The 26842-nt window shown below is 35.9% G+C and overlaps 1 protein-coding gene across 4 annotated transcripts in view; it reads right to left on the bottom strand.

Annotated features, from left to right (window-relative positions):
• Positions 1–26842, bottom strand: part of LOC128077745 (heparan sulfate glucosamine 3-O-sulfotransferase 1-like) — a 47931-nt gene that overhangs the window by 16147 nt on the left and 4942 nt on the right. The window contains exons 2-3 of one of the 4 annotated variants that reach the window (XR_008205166.1): positions 26337–26563; positions 13377–13988 (exon numbers count right to left, since the gene is read on the bottom strand). The exons of 1 other annotated variant lie outside the window; for it this stretch is intronic. The gene's annotated coding sequence lies outside the window, so the exon portion shown is untranslated. Of the gene's footprint in view, positions 1–13376; positions 13989–24662; positions 25091–25202; positions 25551–26336; positions 26564–26842 lie in introns of those variants that run through there. 2 more of the 4 variants (XM_052677253.1, XM_052677254.1) reach the window with 2 other exon arrangements.

Consider the following 26842-nt stretch of genomic DNA (forward strand, 5'->3'; position numbering starts at 1 on the left):
TGGAAATAAATAGGAGGCTTTACTTTCAGAGCATTCTATGTGAATGCTGTTATCCACAACAGAAAAACTGGAATAGAGGACTAATGGTCAGAGGTTCTCAGATGTCATTAAACAAAACATTCTGTAACAATCTGTGCAGAATAATATATCCTTGCATACTGGTTATTAGAAATCTGTAGAAAAAATTACTGTCCAGAAGAGTTCTGTTTACAGAAGAATTAAGAAAAGGAAGAAATCAGCTTCAGCAAATTTGTAAATATATAGCACAAAAATGCAACTGAAGGATGGTACACACCTACATTTAATTTTGTGCCTCTATTTCAAGATTGAGAAGTACATATACCCCTCCCAACAATGGTGAGAATACTTGAAGAAAAAACTGGATGTATCTGCCATATTGCAGATATTGTAGCCCAAGCAATAAAATTCATACTGTATGAATTTAGGAAATAAACATACACGATTATTTCTTGAAAGTATTGTATAATAGAAGCTGTTTCCAGATTAGTCTAGCTGGAAACTACTTTAAATATATGATACTTTTAAACAAAAATTTTTCAGCTGCCTCTTTAGTATCTCATGCCCAGTGAATCTTCACATTTTCTCACAGTCTCTATTTACCCACTGCAGAGATGATAACATAAAAGATAGCCAGAAGATGAAATAATTTTCAGGTAAATTATGGATTATGTAAGTCAATCAAGCACTAAATCTTTCCTTCACAGAAAGAGGTTGAACAAGGAATTTAGCTGAGGACTAAAAGATAAAGGAGGGAAAGACTGCAAGTCTTGTACATGACAGAAACCAAAATAAAGGAGTGTTCTAGTTTTACATGCTATTAGCTGTAACTTACTCCCAGTAGATTAAGTAAAGAGGTATTTTTGAGACTGAGCAAGAGAATCTAATTCATGTGTTACCAAGGTCAAAATTTTTCTTATCAGCATGTACCATCCAAATTCTTTTTATGTTTTATGTGCAATTAAAAATTACTCTGCCCGGTTGTAGAGTCACTGCATGATGGATTTACCAAACCTTCACCAGAAACTGACTATTACCATAAAAATGTAGAAGCTAAATTCTGAATCTTTATATACAGTTTTCATGAATAAAAAATAAATTCTACACGAACAATTTAGAAATGTAACTTCCTTTGGGCTTCCAAGGTATGCTGCAATTTTTGCTCTGTGAACTACATCAGTGTATAACAAATTTGTCCTAATTTCCAGCTAGGTTTACCTAGCTCTGAAGAGGAAAATAGGTAAAATATTCTGTCACAAAACATCTCCTGAAAAACTGTACATAAAAAATCCCCACAGAGATATTTTTATTTCTTCTTTTGCAGTTCTGGAGAAAAAAGATATTTACTCCAGTTTTGAATATATTTAAACCTGCTTAAATTCTACCTTGAAATGGCAATTTCTAGGCATTTATTCCTTTTCCTATCCTAACAAAAGCAGCCCCAACATTTTTTTTATAAACTGCTTCATCTTCATGTTGCAAATATCACACCTGCACTGGAATCTGTCCCACCCAGACTCCTGAAGCTTGTTTGCCACAAAAAAGGACTTTACTATTTCTTTAATAATGCCCTTATTTTCCCCAAAGCGATAAGTTAAAAAAAAAATATATATATATATATTTAAATGGTTGTGTTTCTGATTTGATTCACTGGCAAACACAGAGTGGATGTTAAATATTTTTCAATGCAACAAAATATTATGTCTCATTTTATATGAGATTTTTTCATTGCATTCTTACCATCACCAGTACTTTTACTATTTAAATACTACTACTCACAATAAAAAAAGCTCATCTTGTATGTAGGTATCTGAGACAGCAAGCAGCCTACGTTTCTTGCATGTTACCAGTTTCCAGTCTTACTGATAGTAAATGGTATACAGTATGACAAATAAATGCTTTAGTCCCATGCTGCAGGAACTTTCAGTGACCTCTTAACTATTCCTGTACTAAATTGCTATTTCATTTTTAATGAATGCTCTATAAATGGAGTAGTTTGTATTCTGAATCTGCAAGTGTTGCAAAAAATTCCTAAAAATGGGTCAGCTGCAAAAACCTAAATACTTGCAGTCCATTATTATTCATTAGCATTTAAGGAGTCCTTGACAACTAATGCTTAATAGCATACATGTTTCAATGACAGTAACATTAAGCAATAATATTAAACAGAATAAACTTCAAAAAAATCATAACTAAGTAATATTTTGGGGGACTCCATTACCCAAAATATTAGACGACTTAAGTTGATTAAAATATAGCAAAAACTTGCATGCATATGCACAGATACACATTATTAGCAGGCTTCAGATATGGTCAGACTTATGAGTAAGGCACACTGCAAGAGTCAGACATGAAAAATCTCTTTTGCTTGAGATACTGTTTCAAATTAGATTTAATTTTGGTTAAATTCTACTAGGCTTAGACTCTTCTGGATGAAAGAAGCAACATACAAAATTAAGTTATATTAATTGAAACTGCAACCTGTACTAAAGATCACTACTGCTAAGCTATATAAATGCCAAGGTTTACAAACTGACTTTCCTTCTATAAAATCCAATTGAAAATACTTGAATGTTTTTAAACAAAAAACTTTGTTAAGACACGTTTGATGAGCTTCAGTTAGGATGCTTATACAGGCTTTGGGAGAACAGTCAAGTACTTGGACTGAGTGAGAGACTTGAGTGCGTGACTGAGAATTGATTTTCCACATTTGGACCATTCTCTCTTCAGGAATAGTACTTGAATTTTCTCCTCTTATGTCCCAGCTACTCCATCCTTTCCCAAAAAGAGAAGTATCTTACAGAACAATATACTTTTTAACTTCAGTTTAGTAAATACCTCCCTTGAGTTTTCAGTTTTTGAGTTCAAGAAGATTTTGACCTGAGTTGATTATAAATTGCAGGCATAGCTGCAGAGGCATGTGCTGTTGCTTGCCATTTGCCACCATCTATACCTTTGAAGAATCCTAAAGGTAATGGTGCAGTTTCATTCCATCAACAGGCACAGAGTAGAAGCTGCAAACAATTTTTATGAACTTCACACAACTATCTGAACAAGCATGCCATTAATATAAACGATTAGTAAAAGCTAAAAACTCCAACAAATGTATCATTTTTTTCTAGATGAAATGAAGGCAATATTCTAACACTATCATATTTTCAAGTCTTTCTTTGTCTCCAGTTAAAAGTGCACAGATGGAAAATCTCTGACAAGACAATCGAGTTTGTAACTCAGTAGTCAACATTACAGCTCTTGAGAATGTGCTGAATTTACGGAAGCTGTGAATTCTCAGTACATATCATGGTTGGAACTTCATACTCTACAATGTCAGGGTTGCCTGGTCTAACACTCAAGTCTCCAAAAGTCTGCCAGGTAGTGCAAGTCTTTCTTCCTCATACACATATCATAGCAATACTTTCCTTTGTCTTTATGGAAGAATTCCTTTTAGAATATATGTCAAAAAGATTGATTTAGCAGACTCTCAAATTCTAATCTATCCTACTTTGCTTTTATCTCTTTCATTTACTCTGTTATTTATCAGTCTCAAGGTAGATCTTAAAATACAGCTTCCAATTAAGTGGCATTTCAGGCTTCCAAATTAATTAGGAACTACTCTCCTTTCCTGAGCTTAATAAAAATGAATAGCATAAAATATCAAAAATAAACTTTTATACCAGTGCAACTTTTATATACCTATCTATATGTGGCATCACAATGCCACAGGCTCACAGAAAACAGGCCAAAAGGAACCTCAGGTGGTCACTTAGTTTGTCTCTCTGCCCCAAGGCAGGATCAACTATATTGAAATCATTCCTGACAAATGTTTGTATAACCTGACCTTAGAAAAATCTTCCAGTGATGGATATTACATAGCTTTCTTATACAACCTACAAAAACATTGTTACAAGTTGCACTTATTCAAAATTCAATATACCAAAAAAAAATCTAACATTGGCTGGTATGATGAATTGGCAGCTTTAGTGCAAAATATAGCGTTCTTGAATTCATGCAGTTAACAATGCACATGGATATCTCTTTGACTAGGCGTAAAAAAAGTGTATTGGTTTTCAATTTTATAAAGAGAAATTCTGCATAGGTGTTCACAAGTACTCTTAAATTAGTAATTTACAGAGGACTTCATAATTAATCAAGGTACAAATACACATTCTCCAAAGCAATGTGATGTGTGCAGAACACCTTTATGAATCTTACTTCCATAACATTTCTATAAAGATTGAGATGCTTTCATGTACACATACATTCCAGAATTTAATAATGATTAAACAATTCTTCTGTTTGTGCATGTGTGTACATGTATATACATACACATATGAGCGTGCGTATGTGTGTGCTGCTTATCATAATTATTTTACTATAACAATTAAGAATTCCATAGCAGCAGAAAGACCTGTCATGGAGAAAGGACAGCTTTAAGTTTTTTGTCCTGATACCTGGGAAAAAAAAGATACAAAATAAATGGATTAAAGTCTCCCGAACAGTGGAAAAGAAAAAAAAAGAACACATCCTTTTTGTTTCTCTATTCCTCTGGAAAAAAAAAAAAAAAAAAAAAAAAAAAAAATTGGACCCACGGAGTTAAATATTGACAAAACTCTACCAATAAAAATGGGGAGTCTTTCAAACAGCTGAAGCATTACCTATAGATTTTTGCAGGTTCACAAGCTCAATGCTCCCATTTCCAGTAAAAGCTGCTGTGTAATATATAAAGCTAAATGCCTGAGGGACATTGAAGTGAATATATTTTTCTGCTGTTTAAAGCATGCTGGCAGTCATTTATAGAGTTTACATAGCTTTCTTGTCAATACCTGCTGGTTGCAGTTGGTGAAGAAGCAGTTTCACTTATGATCTGGTTGCTAATTAAGCATGGCAGTAGCCATTCACAGTGAAAATTTCAACAACCTGACACAAAAGGACAGAAAGAATCAGATGTATTTTCAGAAAGCTCTGATCTTTAAATATAACATTTGGATTCTGCAGTTGCTGCAGTTTAAAGATAGCAGAAAGTACTGTGCCAGATTAACACACAATTTTTTAATAAACTCTGAAACAGTGCTCTGTGCTTCATAACTTTATCCTTGCCTGCTGCCATTTTTAATTTATCATCACTCAATTGTACATTTTTCTGTTGCCTATTTCTTTATACGCAGGAAGACTGAAGTTTGCTCCTGTGCCCTTTGGTACCCAAAAGCTCACAGAAAATATCTGCAAAGTTAACTCATTACCCCATTACTCCATTTTAAATTCTTTGTTATATAGCCTCCAAGAATCAGTTAATTCTCAGCTAAAGCAGTATCTACTATTTTATTTGTTTCTTCATGTTAATCCCATCTCCTTGTTTTGTGTTTTTTTTTTTTGTTTGTTTGTTTAAATCTACTTATTGACTTTTTATGTTTAGTTTACAACTCTTGTAGGCAAAAATCTTTGACATTTGTGCACCCTGACCCAGTACTCCCAGATTTGAATTTAAAAAACACATTGTAAAATAGTAAAAAACACAAACAAAAGAACATCATTTTTTTTTCCAACAGTTGAAATCTCACTTTTTGTTAAGCACCCTGTATGAGGGAGAACAAACCTTGACTGGGCTGGGAAACAAATCTTACTACTAAATAAGAACCGGTTCTTTCATCTGAGTAGGAAAGAATCTGGAATACATACTGAAAGTGAATCCTTTCTGAGAAAAATCTTCAGATAACAAAGGCATTATTAGAACTACCAGAGGTGACTGAAAGGCCACTTTCCACTCAGAGCAAAAAGTCACTTCACAAGGAACAATATCACAGCCGAGCACGCTTTTGATCATTTCTAAGCCATGCTCAAATTCTTTAAGTAAAACAAACATCATCCATATCTAGTTTCTGGTTGCAATCATTTGTTCTTATCCACCTATGCCTTTTATTCATCTCTTCCTTTAAAAATGGTCATTTGACACCACTGTAAAAAAAAATCCTACCTTTTGCAATTTTGTGAAAGAAATATAGTAGTGTTCTTAAAGTATTAAAAAAATTACACGATAGAAGATGCTGCTTGCAAATGCAAGAGGCACCTAAAAGGCTCAGCCTAGTGCTGCATTAAGAAGTCTGAAAAGTGAAAGAACTTTCAACACTTTTCATAATAAAGACCAGACTGGAAACAGTAAGCCTTGACTAATTATTGAATTGTCTCATCCACTTAAGTAAAGGGATCCATAGATGCCACTAGCAACAAAGAGGCACATTCAAAAAGGAAATGAATGTACTGGAGACCTTTCAATCGCCACAGTAGCCTTTTTAAGAAACAGTGGTGTGCACCTTCTAATGAACAATCTTGATTTTAATTTGGATCCTGCAGGAGGTGAGGTAGTTCTCCTGCTCAGACTCTAATATTAATACTACCTTTTCTGTGCAAGGTAAGTTATAAAGTGTATCTCTGTCTGGAAAAAGATCTGCCAGTATTTGCGCAAAACTGCTTTTGAAGTAAAACAATACTTTTAAAAACTATGTTGATTGTATTTTAAAACCTAAATAGAATTTTTCCATCAGCAATAAACTGAAGATCTATTATCTGGACAAACAATAAAACAAAAAGCCTTCATGAAGAAATACATAAGAGTTCATCTGAAAGACTAGTATTCTTTTCTTATTCTTCAACTTTTTTTTTTTTTTTTTTAAATCTTTTTTCAAGTGTCCTAATAGAATGCAAGAGTCAGCTACTAAACTGGCTGGAGTGAATACATGGCAGAGTTACATAAATAATTAACATATAGACACAGTCAAATACATACATGTAAATATAAATATGTGAAAACTTTTGAATTGAAGACTTCCAAAGATTTGGAAAAGTTTCAAATTACAATTTGATTAAGTTGGATTGAAAGGGAGCAACAAACTCCCTGTCCGATTCTGTTATTTCACTTTTCCACTGTGAACTTTGTTTTGTTTAAATACCCTGTCACTTCATTTTTAAGTTTCTTTCAAATTCACCTATTGGCTGAGGCTTTGAATGCATCTATAATGAAATATTTTCTGCTGTGGAATATTTGCTGCCTATAATCACTCATGCTGAGAATCAGTCCTCAGGTCTTTGCTAGCTGAATAAGCAAAATGAGAAAACATCCACAGACAAATTATCTTGCTGTTTCTTTTCCCCAGACATCTGCCATCTCAAAGGAAAACTCAAGAGGAGAAGTAAGTGTTGAAATGGGTAAAGGAAGGGATCCAGAGACTGTCTTTAAGATTACAGAAATCAAATTCAGAGATACATAGAGGGTAAATGGGCCTTTAAGAGGAGGACCTACTTTTTGGAATCCCTCTGATATAGATTAGTTAGACTTAGATGCCTGGTATTCATCTCTATGAAATTCTTTCCTCTCTATCCAAATCAGACTGTTACTGAAAATATTGAGTAAGAGAAAAAGCAATAGGTTAATGAATTCTCTGGGACTTTCTTTAATCTGTAAGTCAGCTTTCAGAAATCGAGAGAAATTTATCTGACCATATGAGAACAGAAGAGGTCACGGTCCCCTTTAAAAAGTGTATCATTAATTCCTATTTGTTCCTACCATTGAGCACTTCTTTCGAAGTCATGAAATTTCACAGTGTTTCTCAAGAGATGAAGCTGAGGAAAACCTGTTGCTTCCATGCATTTAATGGATAGCCAGCAAGTTTTTCTGCCAGGATGAGAGAGAGAAGGAATATCTTCCACGACAAAAGCAATGGATATGTTTTGATCCCCTTGAGTTTAAAGCATTGTCTGATCAACTTGTAGTCCTTATATTTGATTTTTTTTAATGAGCATTTGAGATAAATGTTAAAGTTCATCTTGCAGTTGCATTACAGGAGTTCCTAGTCTAATCTGATTTCTATTTGGATATAAAGCTAGTACTTATAGAACATCATGTCACACACAGTCACCTAATTAGCTTCTTCATTAAAGCATGATTAATCAAAAATAAATGTCATGAAAAATGATAACTATGCCTTTTGCTCTCTGAGCAGGTTTTAGCTAATATTATGCCACAGTTTTGGCTTCCAGCGATTGTTTCTTAAATTAGCAAATTCTGTTAAAAGTAACTGCTGTCCTCTGTGGAATGTATGTTAAAACACATGAGCAAAATAAAACATGGAAGAAGCTAAATTGCATAAGTGAAATTATTCTGGCTGCATTATGCTGAAATGTCTGAAGAGCCACCTAAACTATGCCCCAGAAAAAGGAAAGCAGGAAGAGCTCCCGTGAGCAGTGCTGTCAAACAGCCTCTCAATTGAAATCCAGTATCAGAGAACAAAGAGCTTGTGAGGTTCTTACAAAATCAACTGCTACTTATTTAGTATCAGTATACTGGTAATCACTTTTTTTTTTTTTAATTTTCAATAAAAAGAGGTCACAAGAAAGCCATTAATGAAATTTTACTTTTCTTTAGGTTTTGAGCATTAAAGCTTTTGGCACAAAGGAATCTTGTCTCTGTGCAAAAGCCAACACCTTATTATGAGGATGTAAGCAGCACACAGTTTTGCACAGTTTCACCCTGAGTAAGAACACTGTGGCAAAAACAAAACTAAACTAAACTAAATTAAAGAGAACAGATGGTTGCAAGAACATACTAAAACCAGAAAATGGAACAAAACAAACAACAAACATATCAAAGCATCACATTCTCCTTCCTACCTAAAATTTCCTTAAAAAATAAAAGAAAAAAAAAAAAAAAACAGGAAGCTCTAAGCTGTTTATACCATCTAACTCCCAGAAGACTCAATGAAAAACTAATAGACTAAATATGTTGTTTATAAAGAAGCACCAGATGCTCAATGTGAACTAACTAGGATAATGCTAAATGGGCACTAAGACATCCTCTCAAATACTCAGGAACTAAATGTAATTACACTGAAGAAATCTTCCCTGAAAGTTATTGTTTAACCTACAATTCATTTTCAAACACTGTATGATTGTTACCTTCTTCCGTACCTGCCCTGAGGACTTGACATTGCTGGTATTTATTCACCTGCAGAACATTTTCAGAGCATTTCCAAAAGTTAAAAAAAACAACCACAAAGCCCTACTGGAAAAAAGAAATGAAATTAAAACCAGTAATCATAAAACGCACATTAGAGAAGATATTTTTAAAATATCTTGCAGTTATTCAAACACTGGTTTTGTGTAGCCCTCAGACAAGGTTATGTTTGAGAGAGAATGTGTTTACACTCCCAGTCTATATCTGAGCTTATCCATAACTGCTCTCTTCTACTAGCACTAGCAAAAGGCATAGTTTATACACAGAACAGCCCATATGTAGCTAACATAAGAGCTACAATCTTAGCACATTAGCAGGCACACATAGAATGGCTATATGTGCTCACACCAAGCTGCAAATACACCAGCACTAGCTTCAATGAGTCCTGGATGAGAGATACAATATGTGCAAGCTCATTAGTGCACACACACAGGAAGTCTTCTCCTCCCTATAGGAAGCAAACCCTATTTGCATATTTATAATCTACATGAAAGTTTAATGTCTTACGTGGCCTGTATTTTGACAAGGGATTTATTTAATGTGACCTCAGTCCAGGATGAGATGAATTTGACTATCAGCTGATGATGGATACTGTGAATATTTCCCATTAACATTGACATGTTGGCGAATATAGCAGGGAAAACCCATCAAATGTCAAGAAACTTAAGCTGGGAAACAAATTTATTTCAGGAAAGAAGCAGTGAATTAAAGTCTAAAGTTAAATAGTTAAATCTGACTTGAAGCTTTTGATTGTATTTGAACACATGCAGATTTTTTTTTTTTTTTTTTTTTGGCAGTTTAAGAGTGGGTTGTTTTTATTTTTTGTATGCATAGTTCAGTCATGAAGGTTTTGTTCAGTATTCTGCAATAAAACAATATCAATAAAATTATAATGGTATCTATTTCATTCCAGTCTTTGATACTCATAGAAAATATTGTACAGCAGCAAAATTTCAGAAAATTAGTATTATTTATCGTTAGAGATCAAAAGTTGTGTGTGAAACCATTGGAAGTTTCCTCAGAACAGCTGAAAAGCTTCTATAGGAATAATTCAAAGTACAGTAAACTGTAATTCTAGCAGTGTACAATGTTGATAACTCTCATTAGTAATTACTATAATGTACAGTTTATGGGCTTCAAAAATACTAGCAAGAGTTACAGGTGTGAGCTAGGACTCTATTAAAAATACTGATTCACGTTGCATTGTGGAATCCAAAATAATTTCCTGGAGAACTCTGTTGACAGCAGTATCTGAAGATATCAACATAGGAGGAAGAGAATTTTTAAAATACCCAAAACTTTAATAAGTGCTTGGGATTGAAAAAAATAATCAATTGAAGCTTCCTTGGCCTCCTCTCATGTCTGAAATAGGTTCAACACAGAGCCATTGCAAAATAATCTAATGTGTAGTAAAAGTGGTATATTCACCAAGATTCATTAGCTGTATTTTAATTTGGAAGTTGAGAAGTGAAGCTAAACTGACAAGTATGTGAAGCAGCCCAGAACACTGTAACTTGCTTGCAATACCTTCAATTTATCTCATTTTTCTGAGGAATAGATGAAGGAAGAAAAATGAAAATTTCAAAACCATCACAAACTGTCTTTACATTAATATTATGTCTAGGCTACTAGAAGGTGCATGACAGGAAGTATATATTTACTTTATTTGTAGAACTGGTAGGAATTACTGCCTGTGATGATTACATCTAGAGCTCTTCATTGCTGCTTAGACTTTACCAGTGTCTCTGTTAGCACTCAGCACAGACTGTGGGACTTGTTATCACACTGATGATTCTCAATGTGCCATTGCAGTTTTTAAGTATCACCAGCTGCTCAAGCAAAAAAAAATAAAAAATCAGCAACAGCTGTTTTATAATACTGTATGCTACACTGCATACCTGCATTGGCCTTTCATGACTTTAAATAAATATGTTTTCTATTGCTACCAGTTAGTACATGTTAAAAACTTCCTATCTGAATGAGTAATCCAGAATCCAAAAAGGATAATCTAACAGACAGACTTGTTTCACGTATGACAATAATTAAGTGGGACGGTAAGAGAGTTTTCTCAGAAATGCATCAAAACCAAAAAGCATGAATAAAACCACTTCTACATTTAATTGTAAACCCAATTCTGCTCACTCGAAAAAAAAAAAAAAAAAGTATTTTCAAAGACAGACAGAAAAATCGGTATTTAGTGGCTTCTTTTTTTTAATTAATTAATTTATTTTTTTAAAGAATTTTAACACCTTCGTGAACTCTTCTCAGGAATGGAAGTGCAACTGCTTTTTAATACAGTTCCAGCTTTAAGTGAACACATTCAGGAGGAAATCAGCTTCTTTAGCTGCTTTGATAGTTTTTAGCCTTTTCTAGCTCCCATTATGCATGAAATATACATACGGAAACATTAGGCAATGGACCTGGTCACAGTAACATGGTATCTACTCATTAACTATTCAAGTAAATGTTACTGTAACAAAAGCAAAAATATCCTCTGATGCCTATGATATCAAAGCCTTAAAACTTACTGAATGAAAATATGAACAAATGATCTCCTGGTAAAGCTTCTCCATTTGGACAGCACCTTACCCAATGGAGAGTCACCATGGCTATAATTAAGAGAACAAAGAAAATTTACTCTGAACTAGAAATGCCTTCTAACTCAGAGCTGAAAGAGGACCAGATAGTACCAGGAATAATTCTGAACCAAATCTGTTCCTCTCTTTGGAAAGTTGAAAAAAAATTATTTTCAAAAGCAGCTTCATCAAATCACTACACCATGGATACAGACTCTGATGCCTCTCTAAGTGGCTAAATCTCAAAGAAGAGACCCAACTAACCGAGAGTTTCATACCTGAAATACGACTTAGATCTTTCCAGTAAAACTAAGAGTATTAATACAGAAAGAATACATAAATAATTTCCCTAAGCAATTGCAATTGCAAAAATATTTTGGAAGATATTTCTTGTTATCAGTGATGACAATGTGAAGCCCATATAGACATCTTTGTGTGCTAAACACACATAAAGACATCTTAAAAAAAAATAACGTAAGGAATACTACAGCTACTATTTTAAAATTTATATAAAAGATTTGGCAAAACATTGTACTCCCTTGGGAGTTATCTTAAGCATTTAGCAGAGGAGGTAACCATGACAAGCATACCAAATTCTTTGAATTTTGTTACCAAAGGGAAAAAAAGCAAAAAACAGAGTAGAGACGTAACAGGGGTATAATTCTTAATAACTGCTAGTTTCCTAGCCAAGTGATCAAGGATTAGAAATTTTGCTTCTGAAAAAAAGATTTTGTTTCTAGCTTTCATAATTTTAAAATAAAATCTCAGAGTAAGTTTTCCTCTTTTCCTACATTGGTTTGCTTAGTTCTCTATGACTGTTTCACAGGTCAAGGAGTGATCTCCAGGACAAGATAAAGGCTAGTCCTAGGAAGTATTTATTACACATATCTTTGTCTTAGGACAAGTCACTTCTGACATGCAACATTTTATTTTTAAACATGAATTGTCCAGACAGTAATATTTCACTCTGGAATGGCTGAGACTTAAAAACAAAAACATGTGTTCGCATCTTTTCTCTATTTTCATTCATAGAATCATAGAATTGCTTGGGTTGAAAAGGACCGTAACAATAAGCCAGCTTCAACCACCTTGCTATGCGCAGAGTCAACAACACTAGACCAGGCTGCCCAGAATCACATCCAGCCTGGCGGTGAATGTCTCCAGGGATAGGACATCTACAACTTCCTAGGGCTTCCTGTTCCCACTTCTGAGTGAAATGCTTCCTCCTCATAAATCTAAATCTCTAACCCTAAATCTCCCTGTCTCAGTTTGAAACCACTCCCCCTTGTCCTATCTCTATCCACCCTTGCAAACAGTTGTTCTCCCTCCTGTTTATATGCTCCCTTCAAGTACTGGAGGGCTAAAATGAGGTCTCCCTAGAGCCTTCTCCAAGCTAAACAAGCCCAGTTCCCAAAATCTTTCTTCATAGGAACCCTCTGAGCATCTCAGTGGCTCTCCTCTGGACCAGCTCCAAGAGCTGCACATCCTTCTTGTTCTGTGTCCAAGCCTGGGGTCCCAGCACTTCAGATGGGGTCTCACATGAGCTGAGTAGAGGGAGAAAAATCACATCCCTCTCCCTGCTGGCCACTCCTGTTTTAGTGCAGCCCAGATCAGTCATTCTGATCACCAGCAACATCTTAGACATGTTTGATGATAGATAGCTAAAATCACCCCTTTGCATGATATAGGTTTCTATTGAAATCTTCTCAAAGTCACACACCAAACTTCTACCTATTATGGTAAAAGGCAAAAGCACTTGACCTGTCTACTAGTAAACAGTCTTCAGTTCATCTCTGAGAGACTGATGGATTTAAGACACTGGTATTATTTCATTAAAGTAAAGAGATAATTTGTTTTCTGAATTCTGCCTTGGATACAGAAATCTCAGCATGCTGAAGTTGTCAAGACTGACTATTTTCAAAAAAAATCTTTATACTGTTGAATAATTAGTTCCTTCTTACAGAGAAGGCAAGATAGGTTGCCTCCAATATTGTTCCGGCATCAAAATCACTAAAAAAGGAAGACAATCTTTAAAGTGAGGCTGAGTACTTAAACATTTTTAATGTAACAGACTTCTGTAATCCTATTAACAATGAAGGAGCTTTTCTACAGGAGGACATAACAATAGATACAGGTTCCTTGCAATGTTGGTTGGTGAGAGGGCACTAGAAAACAGATGTAAACTAAAATAGGAAAGCTTTTGACACAGTCAAGTACTGAAATAGATTGGTCATAGTGGTGATATGGTCTCCATCCTTGGATATATTCAAGATCATACTGGAAAAACCCCGAGTAGCCCGGTTTTTCTTCAATGCTGACCCTGTTTTGAGCACAGTTTTGGACCAAGATGACCTCTGGAGGTCTCTTCCAAGCTGAATTTCTGTGTGAGCCTATAATTTGAAAGAAGCGTTTACAAATCATTTTAAGGAACTGACTAAGATCCAAGGTAGTTTTAACACTATTAAACAAAAAAAATTACTCCAAACTACCCAATATCTATGCTCTGAGAATACATACAACATGATCCCAAAGAACAAACTCTCTTAAGAATTGTGCAGGAATAGAAAAAGGGATCTTTGTGTTAAGACATGAAATGCTAGTTCCATAACTAGTTTTAATTATGCCTGTGTACAATAAGTCAAAATAGCACAGGAAATGACACCTTCAGTAGATCTACATTATTATCTATGCTGTAGGTTACAGACTCTCATATTTTTAGGCCAGTCTAGATAAAATTACTTATTACCATAGCTTCAAAGTTCATAAAACAACATAGTAAGAAATCTAATTAATCTCTTCCCAGTTACAACATGACAAAGGTTTTATGGATGATTACAGTTCTTGCTATTGAACAGTTGCCTAACAAGTCATATGCAAGAAATGCTCAGCCCTTTCCTCACTCAGTACCTCAGCTAGGTTCTATCACATTTCAATACAAGTTGATATAAGTCTTTCAAAAGTATGCTAGACTGCACTGAGGAGATTTAAATAACTGCTTCCCCAACAGACAAATGTGCTCCTCATGCTCTAAAAAAATATAAATAATACGTGAGAAAATTGAAAGTCTAGATTCTAAAGATCTCATAGGAACAATTACTCAGATCAGAGGGGAAATTCTTCACAGTGTGATGAAGTAGTTTCTTCCATTCTTATCTTTATCATTTTAGCAGGAAGAGAGTCAGTACTTGCTAAAGGTGAGATTGACTTAACTACAACTGACCTAAACAGCTAAATAAAATTACAGTGCTCTTGAGATCTCTTCAGAATAAGGAAACAAACAGATGATGGAACTCAGTATCTGATGCAATCTTCCTTATTTACGGAGTCTAAATTTCAGTTTTCCTTGCACAGTGAAACATAAACAGATAATTGTTTTCCGTTCTGAGTTTACTGCCATTTCCTAGCATTCCTTTTAAAGACTTCAAAAGCAGTGTTTGAATACACACTAAGTAGTTGTTCATGCAAGATTATGAATATTTGGCCAATTCTCACCTTTGTGACATTTTCCTCTATTCTCCTAGTAATTATTCAGCAAAACTCTTTAACTGCATGTAAAGTCACTTTACAGTGACATACCTCTGTTTTGTTACTTCTTAAATCAAAGGTGGTAGCTCGCCAGCTTCAGTTAGCACTGTTACGAATACAGCTGACTTTATTCTAACTGCAAAAGATTGTGACATCATGATTTTTGGGGAAGAATTCCAACATCATACACTTTTAAATACTAAAATGCTTTTACTATTTTCATGTCTGTCCACTTACTCTTCATCACTGTGAGTGTAGTTACCCAAGAAACACACTAAATCAACTGATCAGTTTATTTTTTACTGTAAAGGTGCAAGCAATTAAAAATATAACTATTCGTTAGTGACGATTCAGGTCTATGAAAAATTTTTCCTTCAGTGATATCCTATTCTGACTGTTAACAAATTCAAACAACACATACAATAAATGAGTAGAGGTTGTTAGTAGAGAGACAAGATCTAGCTAGTAAAATCTTGTGGTGTGCCATGCTAATAGTCTCCTCTTACAGTAATCCTTCTGACAAATAGAGGGGAAAGACAACATATACACCGAGACTATACATTAAAACCTAAAAATAAAGGTTTCAATTTAAAAATGTTAATGGCAAGGTGATGCTTAGGGCATGCATGCTGTCTTTCACAAAATATTCACTGCGCTCAGAAAAAAAATTCAGATAAAAGAATTAATTTAAAAGCAAACAGCAAGAATTTCGGGCATTAGCAGATATTACATCCTTACACTAGTCTCAGAAACAACTAAACCAAGAAATTATTTAAAATGGCTGCAAATTAATAGAAGGGGAAAAGATAAATAAAAAATAGATTAAAAAACCCAGAAAGACAACAAAAATTGTAGATATACATCAAGAGAGCCACAGATAGATTTAAAAGAAAAAAAGTCTGAAAACAGACTATGTAAAAGGAAGCTTGCAACTATGTATTGAATACACTGAACAACAAACAAGTCAAATGAGCAAGAAATTAGAAATTAAAAGAAATGTAAAAACTAACTTAAAAATAAAACAGTTATACTGAATTTTGTTCTTTCATCAACACATAATAAGATGTCTTCTAAAAATGTAATAGAAGCATTGTAACTTTTGGCATTATATATTAAGGAAAAAAAGCCTTATCTGTAAACAAAGAGGTGGATAGGGCCTTTGTCTGCGATACCTATTTGAGTAACACTAAGTGAACTCTAGAAAGAATTGTCCAGTTGTTTCAGAAGAAAACAACTGGCAAGTGTTCCCATCTCATGGAGCCTCACTAATTTATCTCCTTGACATTAAATAAAAAGAAAGGCAAAGAATTTCCTTATGGCTTTGCACATTGGATTTTAATATTCAAAATTTATTTTTCAGAGCTATTCCATATGATACACACATTAAACAGAAATGTATGAAAATTTTTACTCAATATCAAAATTAGTATGTTAGGTATTAAGAACTACAGATGGAGTTATTTGATACTTGGATACTGAGCCAAACAGAATGTAAATTTCTCACTCCGTGGAATTCTGTAGATTCAGTAGTACAAGAAATGTTTCACTTAGAAACGTAGATAATTCTTAGATAATTTGGAGGAGGAGAAAGACATTTTCCCCAAGCTACTTGTTAAAACAAAAAAGGAGGAGCATGACAAATTTGTGACAGCCCTGCCTTACAATAGGCATCCCTGGGAACTCCCTTGAATTTGGTTAGGAGTATGAATGAGCATTTCTGTCAGAAAGAGCTTTTTTCATGAAAGGAAATGAATCTCCATAAAAGGGTGGTCAAGCACTGGAATTGGCTGTTCAGGAACGTGAAGGAGTCCCCATAAATACTTCCATGGGAGCTATTAAGAAACACATAGATGTGGCACTACGGAACAGAGTTTAGTGATGGGACTTGGCAGGTCACACTGACACTTGATGAAGGTTTTTTCCAACCTGAATGATAATTCTCTGATACTATGAAATAGCAAGATGAAGTAGTGTTTCAACATGAACAGTTACGTGTCTTATTCTGTAATCCTAGCGTTCTTTTTTCTTGTTGAGGAATCTTTTATAGATAAATGAAAAATTATCTTCACCAAAACATCTAAGTGCAATTTAAGAACATGACAGTTATTCTCTTCCTCACAAATGAAAGCATAGCAAAATTGTTATCAATTTCAGAAATTAGAATACATTTTCGTCACAAAATTTCTATTAGCAACAAAAGAGCAGCCCTTATTTCTTTATCTAAATGTAAAGTAGCATGACCAGCTTGTACAGAAATAACATGTTAAAAGGTACACTTTTTATTCTAGATCGGCTGAGCAGTATCCTGAATTGGTCCTAATCAATATATAAAACATTAACTGCTTAATGGAAATGTTATACACTGAATGTTAGAGTTTTTACAGAAGAAAAAAAAAAAAATAGTGCACTCTAACAGCATTTCCTTCTAGTGCAAGCTAGGACAAGTTCAAATATCTCCCAGCGAGAAATATATACTTAGATGCTTGTGCATTCCTACTGACTTCTGTTTGATTAAAGAAGCTGCTTCATTAGAGAAGTAAACTAGAATAATTCCTTGAAGTATTGCAGCACACCATTCTGTGCATATGATTATGTGGGAATTCAAAACAGAAGAGTTACAGTACTCTTTCCTTAATATCTGATCATCTGACTTTAGAAGAACAACTCTTTAGTGACTATTTACAGTATCTCGGTTATCTAAAAAGTCACATGTGATTATGATAACAGACCCCTTTTCAAGATAAACTTAAATTCGTAGTTTCCACATTCTATTACTAGTAGTACTTAAGTTCCCAGGATATGGGAAATAAAGGATAAACACAAAAAGCCAGGCAGCCAATAAATCTATTCAACTTCCATAATTTTTGTTGAGGGAAAAGTAAAGGACGGGTAAAAACAACAAAGCATTCAACTAACTTACTACATAGGCCAAATCTCTCAAGAATTATTTTTATTTTTATTTTCTTTTATTTTGGAGTGTTCAGGTATGGATCTTTAGGATCCAGAGTTTTGGAGATTATGTTAGAATTCAGTAGAGTATGAAAATAACAAGGCTTTCCTTTTTCTTCATTCTCCAGTGCACACGTCAGACTTTGATCTTAGAAATCTCAAGTACAATAAAATGTATACATTCTAGAGATATTTTATTAATCTATGATACAAAGGGATGAAAAACATCACAGCCAGAATGTCAGTGATGCAAAAATGGCCATAGCTATTGCCATGAAAGACTCAACATTTAAAGAAAAAAAAAAAAGTGAATGAAATCAAAACTGTAAAATTGAACTCTGTAAATTAAGTAAACAGATTAAAAAAAGACACCTAACTAAATTTAGCTATTCATTTACAGAATAAACTAAATGTAGTCGGTGGTACAAAGGAAGTACAATGAAATCACTCAAACTAATAGAACCTAACATTTGGGGATTAGATCTAAAAGATGTCTAACTTGCAACTTCAGGAAAAAAAATAATTGCTTATTTTCATAATGTATCTTAGGAATTTATCACTAGAAAGTGTCAAAGCTGACAACTCCAAATGATTTTCCTTCTTAAACCTGACAGCGACTTCCTTTATTAATGATACAATGAGAAGCATGGCGATGTTGGAATTAATGTGAGGGTACTCTAACATAAGATCTCTTTATAGTGAAAATTGTCTATTTTCTCCAGGTGTGATAAGATCACAAGACAAAACATTTTATTACAATATTAGTGTATGGCTTAAAGAATCAGACTATCAAGAAGCTATCAATATCTAATTCTCAAGTTTCAGCAAAAATTTATTTTATGTTACAAACTACTGTTTACCAGGGTTTGCTGTCTTTCATTTAATAATATCTGTCTACTCTATATAGTATTCAGACATATTCATTCTATTCTGAATGAATCTTTAAAAATTCTTCTTTGTATCAGTCAACAGATAAATTCAGGGAAAACTACATCTGACTGCATTATCAAAGAGACACGATGTTAGTCAAGTTTTCAGAATGAAACTCTGTGTCTTTGTTCCTTAAAAATTAGAGCACATATTGTAAGAATTGAACTCAGATTCTGAGGGATGCAGCATTTTCTGTGCCCTGTGAACACTTCAAACAAGTTTATATCAAAATTCAAACTTCTATCTGATTTCCTGATCTAAAATATATTGTCCCAATACTGTTCACTTGCAGAAGTAACATCAACCTGCTTCAGAAGATATATTGAAGATCATTACGTCTATAATGAGTTTTTTATGCAGTAAGAACAACACAAATGCAAAATTATAACAAGAGAACCAGTCCAGTTTGTCTGCATCTAGAAACAATTAAATTTATGCTCAATATTTAGATTACTTTATCCACTCTCCTATCAAAAACAATCTATTAAGTGATATTTATCATCTATCAAGACAATACACCTCTCCTTTATCTTGCTTTGGGGCTTTCAGATATCCACTAAGATCCCATCATAAATAAATATATTCTTATAATACATTTTCTATAATTGATCTTCGCAAAAAACACGTCTTTCTTTTGCAGTTTATACAATGTCTAGGTGGGCATTCTTTTCACCATCTTTAAAGGCATGTAAAGAAAAAGAGATTTTTTACTTCAAGAGGCTTAAATGTAATACACAAAATGGTTGTTTAGTACTCAAAAGTACAGAAGTGGGGAAAAAGCATGAAACTATTTTCTGCACTGTTCTGCAGGTAACGTGCAACATTTTACCTAATAGCTGGAACTTCCCCCTTCATTGAATTAGTGAAAAGGACTTACTCTTGCCTTTCCAAGTTAAGTAAATGTACAGAGTTAACATGGAACACCGACAAGAAAAAAAAAAACAAAAAAAAACAGTTGTTTTGAAATTCAAATGACACATAAGCATCTATATTATTTTGGAAACTGAGTTAAAGGCTAGAGTTGCAAGTCTGTAAAGGTGCCCCTCTTTCATTCCTAATTATCCATTTCAACTTAGAAGCCAAAAGCCATGTCTCCAGCTCTAGAGGCATTCTTCTAATGTGAGTTCCCACAAAAATGTGAATTAAGAATGAAACTGAAAAGCCAAGATTATTTCTTGAAATCAATATCAAGGTATTTAGGCTGAAGGATTGCTAGCTCAGAGTTTCCCTAGAACACTGTTTTCATTTCGGGGGGGGGATGGGGGGGGGGGGGGGGGGAAGGAGCTTCAATATTTTAAGCATAATTGTTTGCAATGTTCTGTAAACAGAAAACCTTCAGTTGATGAAGAGGTTCCTTTTCCTCACTCTTTTGTGCATACACACACCAAGAAAATGCAGCTTTTTAGCCAGAAGTGGATGTACTAGTGACTTCATAAGCCAACAGAAAACTCTCTATTCAAGCAACATTGAATCAGTTTTCCTGAGGCACAACAGCTTGACTATAGACCAAGACTAAATGATGTGCTGAATATAACCCTAGAAATGTTAAGCTTCACTTACAATGAGGGTATTCCACTGTCTCATCTGCTGGCAGAGGAGATGAGCGTGGCATAACAAGAGGAAACAGGGAATACACATGCAATTTTCCTCACCACTTGCATCAAGTGTATGCTTAAAAACCCTTGAATTCTTCAAACTTGAAGTATACTATTCATTAAACTGAATGAAAAGTCACTTAATCTTTGTGAACTTCAGCCACTGCCTGATTAATTCAACCCAATTTCACAATAAATTTCAAATCTTCACATGTCAAGATTTCCACATCAAGCCCATAGGGTTTTTTGAGCCATTTAGATTAGATGCAAGGTAGGAATTTACAAAGAACCTTTGTAACACCAGCAGAAATCTGTAGGGTTCTGCACTTTTAAAGCGGTGAGTAGATCTAGAATGGTGAACTAGATCAGAGCAGAGATTAGACTGGCAAGTACACGATGTTCTGCTTAAGTGTGATGAGAGAAAGAAACCTAGGCAATTGTTATCTTGTATGGATGGAATGTATCCTTCAAAACATGGAAATTTTTTATTTAAAAGGTAATCAACAATAAAGAGAACCATTAAGAAAAAAAACAACAACACAAACCGCAGGATAATTTCAACATAGTTGTAAAAAGATATACCAGTCTGAAATGAATGAGTTAACTTTCAAAAGAAAATATTAAATCAAAGGAAACCTGAAGTTCAATCTCTCCAAATTTCAGCAAAAAATTTGATACAGCAGCACACAGCAAGTATTAATTGAGTTAAAAATGATAAAGGTGTAACAAAAGAGTAGATATAAAAGTAGATACAAAACTGATTATAGGTGACATAACGAATAAAAGTTTAAAACTGTTGTTCAGACTGATTTTATATCACGTGCTCCTTTGTGAACTTGGCTAAAAGTAGAGTCATTAGTATAAAAACAAGAGGCTCTCACCATCCAACAGTAGACGTTGGAGAACCTTTGGGATCAGTGCATTGGAAATGGGAAAACATATAGAAAGTCTTCAAAGTCACATAAGCACAAAGAACAGAATTTCTATGATTACACATTATATAATCATTTCAGAACAACAGGAAAAGAGAAGTTGCATCTCTACTGTAAGACTTGGTACATGCCTGTAGAACAAACTGTGTCTTCACCAATACCTGTTTCAGTATTTTCAGTTCACCAAGGTTAGCATTAGCAATATCATTTAAGACTTTTAGGAAACACTTCAGAAGGTTAATTATTAAATGCAGGTAAGATAAGTTCTAAATTCAGGAGAACCAAGTTACCAGGCTCTGAGTATTCCTTTCCACTTTTACTCAACAAACTAACAGGAGCTTGTTCAGACTTCTTTGATCTTAGCACATAAAAGCTGTGAAAGGCACATGATCAATGTTTATAATTTATTGAAGGCTACACACCAAGGAGTTGTCCTTAAATAACAATATAGAGATGGTGCAAATTAGGAATCAAAGAATGTATTTAGGCTGGAAGTTAAAAGAAACTTCTAAACATTGAGAAAGAGGTTTTTGAAACTTTTTTTCCAGAAAGAGCAACAGGGCAAAGTACTTAACTAGTTCTAAGGGAGACTGTAGTCAGTTTATGATTGGGATTGGATAAGGTTGTTTCCAAACAGAAAAGCCTCTTCTGCAGCCTTGAATTGCTACAATGAAGAACTGCTCCCTATTTTGCTACCCCACTTCCCAGTATTGTTCCTTCCCACACTTCCCAGTAAAGTTCAACTGGGGCTATGACATGGCTAGAATTAACTTTTGATATTTAAGAGAAAACAGTCTTAAGACTTAACATCCTTCCCCACTACCTTGCATATTTTTATAGAATATTTTATCAAAGTGGATAACTAAAGCTGTCCTTGAGATCAAAAGATTTAATCAGCAACTGAACAGAGCAGTGCATTGTAAACATACTGAAATGATACTGCCCCTTTCAGCCTTCATTAAATATTTGTCATCCATGCTTGCTTTCTGCTTACTATATGAATACCCAAAAATAGAATTTGATTGTACTCCACACATTTAAGCCTACAGTTCTGGCAGCATCCTTTTTGTACTGAACTTCCTGGATACTACCTGGACACTTCACATAAATTTCTGTTAAGACATACAGCTAACTGTCCCCCTGCACAATATACACAATTCATTGGTAATCACTGAATGACTCACTCAGAAATTTTCTTATGACAAGAGCAGTGTGTCATCCAAAAATAGCTACAGAACGTATTCACATGACTGTAGGTATGGACCAGTTGCCAAAAAGTTATTTGGATACCATTAAGAGAATATCAAGCAGGGCTACAGTCAGCAACCTCTGCTCTGCTTACATCTATAAATAAGTGTGCAGCATTTCCATGACAGAAAAACATGCTCAACCTGTTGCAGATGTAGAAAAGGCAAGCAAGTCTGCTCACTGAACTGCCCATACCCACAACGCATTGTATCAAACACAGTCATGACACTGTGTACACTGTAACTTGAACCACACTTGCGTAGCTCAACATTAATTTTGCCTCAAATCTATACAAGACTGGAACTTAAGCAATGACAGAAGTTGTTCAAACCCCTAGTTTTTTTTAGAACTTTGGCATTATCCACGTGTAAACTAAGAGCCAAAGCAGCGTGGCCAATTAAACAGAGCAAAGATATTTTTATTTCAGTTATATCTCAGACCAGTAAATGAGCAGCACTTTCTATGCTTTAAGGAGATCACAACATCATCTCCAGTTAGAAAAATTAGAAAAGAAAACAGATTGCACTCTTGTTTCAAGTTCAAGAATAAAGCCAGTGAACTCCACTTCTACTGTCTGTCATTTGATTTCTAGCATCATCATCAACAGAATCTTTTTTGCTTTCTTTGTTATGGACTGGACAGAGAATTCCACCTTAAATGATATAAAGTGATATATATGTGACTTAGTTCAATAACAGCATGCAGTACTGGAGTAAATGGAATTGACAGCAAGAGTCCATATTCCTCTCTCACTACTCTCCTAAACTTGTACTTATTTTTTGTTCTCTTATTCTATAGCTCTAAAGCATAGCAGGACAACTGCAAACAGCCTAGTTTTCAAAATATGCAGTTAGCTTAGCTCATATGTTCTGTCTTATCTCTTAGATTTCTGGGTTAGTAATAGGTTATCTTCTTAGTTAAGCTCTTTCTCCCACATGCCTTCAAACTCTTCTACAATAAGACTACAACTGATGAAACTGGCAAATCACATGTGCCACCTCCTACCCTCGCTCTGACGACATGACTTAATGCAATCTACAGTCTCCACTGACAACATGTAGTATTTTTTTAATTAGAAAGCAGTACTTTTACAGAACAATAGAACACAATACTGTAAACAGCAAATGTTTTTATCAAAAATATGCTAAGATATCAAAGTAATTAACCCCAATTTAAATTAGCTCAGAAATTACAAAGCCTCAGTCTAGTTTTCCCAGCAACAAAACTATCCGAACACTGCAAAATTCACTTGTGCCATGAAACTAAATTATTAATAAATCTTGCAATATGAAATCATGATCTCATCACTCTGAAAACCCCATTTTCTGATTTACAAAAGAAACACTTGCCTCAACAATAAGTATGCTTAACACCAAGATTCCTACTGAACAGTAGTTCTCCTCAATTCAGCTCCTCTAACAGACAAGTGCCAAGAGCTGTTCTGGTACTGGCTCAGAGGCAGTAAGCAGAACTCTTGGAAGCAGCTTATCATGTTTTAACCATTTTCTCAAAGGATGGAAATAATCAAAGCAGACATCACACAGATTCTGGCTGCTGTAGTTGAGAAAGTCAGCACTCTCAATGTAAGTTGTTGTCTCCCCAGTCCAAGTTTTCTCTCTTCTGCATGCCAGAATTTTGTACAAACCATAAGCTAAAAGTAAAACATAGCAGCCTAGCTATTCTAAGTCTACCCATGTAAAGCAAAAATAATCTAAAACATCATCCTCACACTGCCAGCCACTTCCAAAGTCTGCCAGAGATCTCAGGCTGTAATGTGTAAATCATTACATGTTCTGACAGTACTTTCCAAAGGAAAATCCACCTTAGAATTACAATAAACAAGTACAGTTTGGCTTTAAATGAAATGATGTAGCTTTTATCTGACCTGAGCGTCAGTCTTTTCCTAGTGGGAAATATAAATTCAGCATTTGGATACATAATCCTACAGCTCTCAGAAGCCGACTCCACCGCCAACACTTTACATGATTTATAGCTCTCCTCCAGATTCAGATGGCAAGTCTCGACGGAGCAGGTGCAAGGGGGTATTTCTCCTTCCTCGGAGATAATTTCCTCGCATGTAAATTAATTAGCGAGTCTTCATCACTCTCGCGCAAGCGGGGAGCACGAAGCTAATGGATTACCAGCAGTTAACGTCTCGCTCGGAGCGGTGACCCGGCGGGCTGCCGGAGGGAGGGAGCTCCGCGTCGTTACCGCTGAAGCCACAGCGTTTTTGACAGCATCAGCAGTGACAAAAGTGAGCCCGGCTCTCGCAGTTGCGCCGACAGAGCGCTACATAGCGGGGGAAACGTTCTCCGCGGTACCGCACGCTTTCTGCTCCCTCCCGGCCAGCACCGCGCCCCCACCCGCAGCCCTGCCCCTTCCCCGAACGCCGGGGAAAGAGGGGGCGAGTCCCGACTCCCATTACCTCCTCCGAAGCCATGGAGAGCTCTGCGGCTGCGGCCGCTGCCTCGACTCCGCACGGCTGGCAGAGCTCTCCTCACTCCCTCACCCCGCTACGCCGCGATCCGGCGGCACAGCCCGCTCCGCATAAATGCATTAACAGCAGCCACATCATGATTAATTCATCAGTCCGGTGACCAGAGGAGGAGGCACGCCGAAAGGAGCGGAGCTGGGAGGGGGTGGGAGCGCGCGGCTCTTTTCGCCCGGAGTTCAGCCCCCGCTGCCCGGGGGGAAGCTGCCGGTGGCCCGCCGCATTCAGGAGCCGCCCGCTCGTAGCACCGTCTGCTCTTAGCGGCCGCGGCTCGCGTGCCTCAGCCCGCGCGCAGCGGAGACTCAACGCTGTGTCGGGTTACAGGCAGCGCGCCGCAGGTTCCCGGGGAGATCCCTCACCTCTCGGGGGTACAGCAGCGGTGACGGGCTCACTGTGCCCGCAGCCAGGCAGACGCCCAGGCGCGGAGGGCGGCCGCGACATCCCCGAGCTGCCCCCTGCCAAGGAGAGACGGGCGACGCAAGAACACTGAGGGCAAAAAGGCCACTTAACCTCTGTGCGGCCGCCATCACTTCATCAGGAGCGGGCTACAAGTAGCCCAAACCCCCCGGCGCAGGGCAGACAAGCGACCGACCAGTTGCAAGAAGCAGCCCTCTGTACGCAATCCCCTGCTGCTCCAGCTCTGCAGCACCGCTGACTCCTCTCCTGGTTACCCAGCACCAGTTGGCTGAGCAAGGGGCTTTCTGAGTTCTTTCACATAGATTTGTTTAAACTTGGGGCACACTGGACCTAGAGTTAGTCCACAGCAGGAATAAATAAGCAATAGCTTTGATTTTAAGGTTTTTGGGATAGATGTTAAGCAAAGATCTACAAGAAACATATTGACATTCCTGTTTTTCCACTCTATAAACACATTAAAGTCTTACATGGCCAGCTGCTCCTGTAATACTACTAGTTATACATAACGTACAACACCAAGCAAGAAACACTTCTTCCAGCCTCATGTCTTCCTAGACAGCTCCATAATCAGGCAATTAAGTTCGTGTAGAACAGGTGGTTCATCACCTATTTATTACTTCCTTACCTCGTCCACAAACCAAGTTTGCCTACCTGTTAGCATCTGCATGCTTCAAATGATTCCATTTGAGTAGATCACCAATTCTTTCTTGATCATGTGCCAGGAGCAAAAATTTCTCCCATCACCTCTTGTGGAAGCAAGTATTTTCAACCTGACACAGCTATATATAGAGATTCCTCAGCATCAAACAGAATTTAGAAGCTGCATTTAGAGAGGTCCCCCAAATTGTCACAAATCCTTCATTAGATAATCATTCAAGCTGTGTGAGGAAAGGAAAATGAGATGTTTTTTGTTGTTTTTCTTTTCCATTATCCTGTAGATTTTGTATACAAGTAACAAGAGTAATTACTTGCAACTCCACAGCTGAGGTTGCATTGTGATTTGTACTGATAGCAGGGCTAAAATCTCTGGGTTTCATACTTGAATGATTACAGTTACACTACACATTTGGTACAATAACACTTGAGAATTACAGCTGATTTTTCTTTTTCTTTATGATATTTGTTGCATCCTGTAGAGAAAAAAATTAATTGCCTTC

This window comes from Tympanuchus pallidicinctus, unplaced genomic scaffold (genome assembly GCF_026119805.1).
Source record: "Tympanuchus pallidicinctus isolate F22 unplaced genomic scaffold, pur_lepc_1.0 scaffold16, whole genome shotgun sequence".
In the NCBI taxonomy this organism is placed as follows: domain Eukaryota; kingdom Metazoa; phylum Chordata; class Aves; order Galliformes; family Phasianidae; genus Tympanuchus; species Tympanuchus pallidicinctus.